The following is a 7,299-nucleotide window of genomic DNA, read 5'->3' as shown; positions in this document are numbered from 1 at the left end:
GCATCTGAAAATGTTCATATTCTGTGTCAAATGTTAGAACATCTTTGAAGAGTACATGAACACTCTGAGCAGTGCAGTGGATAATATTACTGGAGAAGTTCAGAATTGCTAGTCTGTATCTAGATTAAATAAACCAAGAATCTATGGAGGGGCAATGTGATACAAGGCTAGAATTCTAGCACTGAGATTAAGATAGGAGATTAGATAGTGGAATTACACAGTGATACCTTCCCTGGACCAGGTAGTATACTTTTGTCTTAATAAAATAAACCAAACAAGAAAGGAATACAAAGTTCGACGTTTGGGCTAATTTTGTCATTATGTTTTGAGAAGTCAAGTTTCCTATTGAAGTGCAACTCATATATAATCCTCAGTTGTGTTTTAAATGCACTCTTCATTACAGAACCTTAGGTGCAAAATGGATCATGATTCCCATCCAAAATTTGAAAAAGTAAGTAATCATCATTCTGTTTGATTCCAAGGAAAGGATGAAGGATTACAAAAACTTAAGCCTGGAGAAATAGCAAAGTTAATCTAATGAAGGACTATGTAGATCTTGCTAAATTGGAGTTTAGATTTAAAATAAATACTTTGGTTTTGTTTGTAATTTCATATTCTATAAGATACTTACAAAATTCTTTTTAAGTACAGTGTTTAATTGACAAATTTACAAATGTTTCTTGCATTCTATTTGCCTAGAATATTCTTTCATAAGAGTTATAATTAGAACTCAGCTAATAGATAATTACAACACTTCATGTATAAAATGATAATGTGAGTAATGTAAAGAGAGTTGCCAACAAATGGATGATATTAATTTATAAATTTAGAAAAAGGGCAATTTTTTTTTGGTCCGGTAGTGGGGCCTGATCTCTGGGCCTGGGCGCTATCCCTCAGCTCTTCAGCTCAAGGCTAGCCCTCTACCACTTGAGCCACAGCACCACTTCCGGTATTTTTCTTTTTGCTTATGTGGTGCTGAGGAATTGAACCCAGGGCCTTAGGCATGCAAGGCAAGCGCTCTGCCACTGAGCCACCTTCCCAGCCCGAAAAAGGGCAATTTTTTGAGGCTTTGGTATAACATGGTATGAAGAGAATAATTGTGTGACATCTTCTTTCTTCTAACTGTATGTAACACAGGAAGCAATTTCCCTTAATTACTTCCTCTGTATACAGTGAGAAAACTGCTCGGTTTGGGATTTGTTTTTATTTTTGTTTTTGTTTTATTGGTTTGTCCTAGGGCTTGAATTCTGGGACTGGACACTCTCTCTGAGCCTGTTTATTCTCAAGGCGTGTGCCCTACTATTTCAACCTCAGCTCACTTGTGTATGTCTTTTGCTGAGAAGTTTATTGGAGATAAGAATCTAGGGAACCTTCCTGCCCGAGTGGGCTTTTGTCAACATCTACTGTGTTGGGGTCCCTGGGTAAGGGTAACGAAATCACCAAGACATAAGGGATGCAGAGTGCAAACAGCAATTGCCACTGAATGCTGTGCTTTATTGTCAGTAGTATTTAAAGACAAGCAAGCATGATCTTTGCCAAGATTTGGTCAGAAGACATTCACACAAAAATTTCAACAGATACATTTTTACTAGACCTATGAGACAACGCCTTGGTATATTATTATCTAAACTATTTTAGAGCAAGCTCAAACCACTTCTTCAATATCAGGAAAATGCTTGACCAGCTGCTTATCTATGCTTAAGCAAGCAGAAGAGCTACTTCCTCAGCTCCCAGGAGTCTGTGACATGTGTTTTGAGACAGGGAGAGAGAAAATTTTCCCTCTCTAGCCCGGCATCCAAGAGCTTTCTTAATACTCAAACACAGCCCTCGGATAATCCTGAGGCCAGAGCCTGCATCATTCTGCCCCTTTAACATAGACCCTGAGTCTTCACAACTTTATTCTTTTTTCTTTTGTTTTAAAAGAAAAGCTTTCCACAGCATTATCATAGACGCTTGCATTGGTTTCATAAAAATCAAATATAACAGTACAAGTGCAAACAAAATAATAACAATCATGATTCCCATACTACTAGTAGTATTTGAAATGCTATGTTGTATTTCTTTCGGATCCAACCCTTCCAACTGTTTAATAAATGCATCAGCAATATTAGAAGCATCATCATTTGTAAATTGTTTACCAAAAATATCATGTACATTAAATTATAACTGAGCAATCAATTGAGCAGCTGTAGAATTTCCAGATAAATACTACTGTATTACATTCTAATCATGTATAGATTTATTATATTTTATATTAGTAATGCAAAAGGTAGTAAAATTCCAATCACATTTTAATAATAATTGTTTTTCCACAACCAATAACATTTTTCCTAACCATCCCACTGTCTGTTTAAGAATATTAATCTGTGTTTATATTAGAGCATCAATTTCTACTTGTGAGACCCACAATTCATGTGAATCCCAGTGCGATTCTTCCACAAAGTGCTTAGTTTGTAAGGAAGTGTATAGGGCAATTCCAGACACTGCAGCAACAGTGGTAATAGCAATTAAGTTTAAGATCACAGATAATGGCTCCAATCATACGCTTTGTACGTTTTAGTAGTTTGGTAAAAAAATTCAATAACAACACTATCCAAAGGATTTGGGGACCATTCTCTTCCTAATTTAACAGGTAGCCAAATATGAATTTTTTATTGTAATATCATAGTACTATTACTGTCATTAAAATTAAGAGAGGAACTAATGCAAGAATACAGGCGACAAGCTACAGCAATAAGACAAGATGCAGAAATAAAGGGGATCCAAATAGGGAAAGAAGTAATAAAACTCTCCCTCTTTGCAGATGACATGATCTTGTATTTAAAGAATCCCATAGACTCCACTCCCAAATTACTCAAGCTGATTCAAAACTTTGGTAAAGTAGCAGGTTATAAAGTTAACCCCCAAAAATCAATGGCTTTTCTGTATGCCAACAATGAGAAAAGTGTGGCTGAAATTAGGAAAGCAACTCCATTTGTAATAGCCCCATAAAAAATAAAATACCTAGGAATTAACTTAACCAAAGAAGTGCAGGACCTCTATGACGAAAACTTTAAAATCTTGAAAAAGGAAATCAACACAGAACTTAAAAAATGGCAAAACCTCCCATGCTCCTGGATTGGAAAGATTAACATCGTGATAATGGCAATACTTCCCAAGGCTATCTACAAATTCAATGCAATACCTATCAAAATTCCAACCTCATTCTTCAAGTAAATAGAAGAGGCAATCCAAAAATTCATATGGAACAAAAAAAGACCCCGAATAGCAAAAACGCTCCTCAACGGAAAGAACACTGCTGGAGGAATATCAATACCAAATTTCAAACTCTACTATAAAGCCATAGTAATCAAAACAGCTTGGTATTGGCATAAGAACAGACCTCAGGACCAATGGAATAGAATTGAAAACCCAGAAATGAACCTACAGACCTATAGCCATCTAAACTTAGATAAGGGAGGTAAAACAATAGAATGGAAGAAAGACAGCCCTTCAGTAAATGGTGCTGGCAAAATTGGTTAACTACATGTAGAAAACTAAAGCTAGATCCTTATATATCATCCTGCACCAGAATCAACTCCAAATGGATCAAAGACCTTGAAGTCAAAGCAGACACTCTGAAAATATTACAGGACGGAATAGGAGAAACCCTAGGTCTCCTTGGCTCAGGCTGAAATTTTCTTAATAAAGACCCGGAAACACAACAAATCAAAGAAAGTTTGGACAAATGGGATTGCATAAAGTTGCAGAGCTTCTGCAGGCCAAATGACATAGCTAGCAAGATCAATAGAAAGCCCACCGATTGGGAGAAGATCTTTACTAGCCATACAACGGACAAGGGTCTCATATCTAAAATATACTTGGAACTCAAAAAATTAAACCCCCCAACAACAAATCCTCAAAGAAACAACTGCCCAATAAATAAGTGGGCGAAAGACTTAAAGAGAAGCTTCTCTGAAGAAGAAAGAAGGATGGCCAATAGACACATGAAGAAATGTTCAACATCCCTAGCCATAAAAGAAATGCAAATCAAAACACATTGAGATATCACCTCACTCCAGTTAGAACGGCAAAAATCAAGAACTCTATCAACAACAGATGCTGGAGGGGATGTGGACAGATAGGAACCTTACTTCATTGTTGGTGGGAATGTAAACTTGTTCAACCACTTTCGAAATCAGTATGGAGGTTCCTCAAAAGACATGGTTTGAGAAGTGTTCCCTTATAATGTTCTGAATGTTGGTTGTTTCTGTGGTGATGTTTCCATTCTCATCTTTGAGCTTATTTGGTTGTCTTGTCTTCTTTGTCTGGTAAGAATTGCTAAGGGTCTATCAATTTTGTTAAATTTTTTGAAGAACCAATTCTTTGTTTTGTTGATTCTTTATATGGTGTTTTTGGATTCTAATTCATTTAATTCTGATTTAACTTTCATTATTTCTTTCCATTTCTTGGATTGGGGTTTATCTTTGCTGCTTTTTTTAAGGAGGTTCAGATGTCTTATTAAATTGTTGGTTTCAGATCTCTCTAATTTATTGTTATAGGAAATCACAGCTATAAACTTGCCTGTCTGTACTGCCTTTGCTGTGTCCCAGAGGAGCTGGTAATTTGTGTGTTTATTTTTGTTGAATATCATGAACATTTGTATTTCCTTTCTAATTTCTTCCATGACCCATTTGTGATTCAACAGTGTGTTGTTCAACCTCCATGTGTTACAGGAATTCATTTGTGGCTTTTGGTGTTGAGTTCTAATTTTATTCCCTTGAATGCAGTTTCTCACCCTTTACTGTGGTCTTGTTCATTTTCTATGCGTAGAACATCTTTAAATATCTTTTGTACAGCTGGTTTGGTGGAGATTTATTGTTGCAAGTTTTCTTTGCAATGGACTCTTTTTATTTGACCTTTGGTTATGAAGGAGGGTTTAGCTGGGAACAGTATTCTTGGCTGATACTTACTTATCTTTAGGGCATGGCATACATCATGCCAGGCTCTTGCTTTATTCATCTCTGCTGAGAAATCTGAGGTTATTCTAATTCTTTTCCTTTTAGAGGAGACTGATCTGTTCTCCTTGACAGATTTAAGGATCCTTTCCTTGGTCTGAATTGATCCTGTGCAGATTACAATGTGACGGTGGGATGTTCTGTTTTGGTCTGGTCTATATGGGGTTCTAATAGCTTCTTGTAGCTGAATAGGACTATATTTTTGCATGTTTGGGAAGTTCTCTGCTAGGATTCTGTTAAATAAATTTCCTTGACCATTAACTTCTGTCTCCAGGTGCTCCTCTACTCCCAGTAGCCTCACATTCGCTTTCTGATGGTGTCTTCCAAGTGTTGAATAGATCATATTTCTAGGATTTGTCTTGGATAATTGTATGTTCTTTCTCTAAAATATTCAGGCTGTCTTCAATCCCCGAGATTTGATATTCTGCATGGTGTAACTTACTGTCAAGTCTTTCTACTTTGTTTTTTATTTCTTTTCCTTCTAATTGGTCAGCTTTGATGGCTTCAAATTCTTTGTTGGAGATTTTTTTTAGATATTGTTTCAAGTTACTTCCTTAATTTGGTGTTTAGTGTTTATTTTCAAATCACTTAGTTGATTGGTTATGTTTTCCTTGGACTCCCATTCCTTCTGTTGGGCTCCATTCATCACTCCTTTTGTGGTCTCTCTGAATTGTTTCAGCTGTCTGTTTACTAATTCCATGAATGCTTGTATTGATCTTCGTCTATTCTCATCCCACTCTCTCAATTCCTGTATTACACTTTGATAAGTTTCCTCACATTCACACAATTCCTCTAACTCTCTATGACTGTTTTCAGCATTCTCATGTTATCCCTGTATTTCTCTTTAACTGATCTCAACCGGCTTATGCAATTCCTGTTTTAATCTTTAAGTAGCTCCCTAATGCTCACAAGATTCCTGTATTAATTTTTGTTTGCCTCCTCTTGCTCTCTATCATACTCACACTGATTCCTTTGCAAGTTTTCAATTATTTCATTCACCATGTTTACCAACAGTGTTTGTAGAACTTTTGATAACTCTCCTCTGAATTATTCATTAACTGTTCTGTCACCTGATTATCATGAGTGGGAGTTCAGACACCTGGACTTGCCATTTTTGTTGTGTTCTTCCAGCTTATTCTGCCAATTTGGTATGAAAGTAACACCAATTTTGTGCCAGAATACTATTTTAAGGTAAGCACCAACCAGAGCCCTGTAGTCGCACAATCAAAATGGCTTCAAATACAATACAGTTCAACAAATACAAGCTATTCAACATCAAACAACCATGGATTAATGGGTTACAAACAGCAAAGAAGGATTTGCAAACCAGAAATTATTAGCTTTAGGGAGAAATGTGGGGGAAAATAGGACTAGAGGGATGTGGATAGATTAAAGGAGAGTAAATTTAACCAAGTCCTAATCTCTGAGAGGGAAATGGATTGGGCAGAATGATAGGAGAGATATTTTAAAGAAAAAATGGAAAAACAAAAATTCAAATTTAAGAAGTGAAACACAATTTATGTAAGTTTAAAGAAATGATATTGAGAGAAGAAAAGAATAGGACGAGAAGAGGGGAGGAGAGAAAGGAGACATGAAAAATTAAAAAATATTTTTTATATTGGTTACTAGAAAATTATGTAGGTATAAAGAAATAAAACTCCTCGTAAAGAATTTAAGCCTAAGAGGTTGTGAATTGAGTAATAAATTTCTGTATTAATTATGTACAAAATGGGGGATAAGGTGTAATAATTGACAACAGGTATATATCTTGGGATGAGCAGAATAGCAATTAAGTCATGCAAAAAAGAAAGAGAAAATATGAAAACAATAAAAAGGACCTCTTGGTCCTTTTTATTAAACACACATACACACATACACCAAAAAAAATGTGGAAAATATTTACAGAAAACCCTTTAAAAATTAAAATTAAAAAAAATCATAAAAGAGTTCTTTGGTTTTTTGAGATTTTTTAGGGGGGCAGGGAATGGGAAGAACCTGTATCTCCCCTGTGTCCATAACCAGTCTATTGGTCGAGTCTCTGGTCTGTTTGTGGTGTTTGGTTTTCCTATGGCTTGATTGGTTTCTTAAGTAAGTTTGTTTGGACAGAAAATGCTCTGTGTTAGGCAGGATTTTGTGATCCTCTTCCCAGGCTAGTTCAATGGGAGGGAGATCTGTTTTGAGTATCCCAAAAGAGGGAAATGGCAATTTCCTCTACTTTGGAGAAGCTGTGATTAGGCTAGGTTCTGGATAGATTTGAGGCCTTTCAGCAAACAGTAGCTTTCCCCTGAGGGGCTAGCTCCTG

General features: G+C 36.1%; 1 long non-coding RNA gene across 1 annotated transcript in view; it reads left to right on the top strand.

Annotated features, from left to right (window-relative positions):
• The first annotated feature begins 404 nt into the window (after positions 1–404).
• LOC138807732 (uncharacterized) overlaps positions 405–7,299 on the top strand; it is a 127,394-nt gene continuing 120,499 nt past the window's right edge. Inside the window, exon 1 of the long non-coding RNA XR_011366249.1 lies at positions 405–451. This is a non-coding gene — a long non-coding RNA (uncharacterized lncRNA). The remainder of the gene's footprint in view (positions 452–7,299) is intronic.

Source organism: Dipodomys merriami, unplaced genomic scaffold (genome assembly GCF_024711535.1).
Source record: "Dipodomys merriami isolate MVZ:Mamm:240054 unplaced genomic scaffold, mDipMer1.0.p SCAF_43, whole genome shotgun sequence".
NCBI classification, from domain to species: Eukaryota; Metazoa; Chordata; class Mammalia; order Rodentia; family Heteromyidae; genus Dipodomys; species Dipodomys merriami.
The sequence above is the reverse complement of the archived record's forward strand: the minus strand, read 5'-3'. Positions and strand labels throughout refer to the sequence as shown.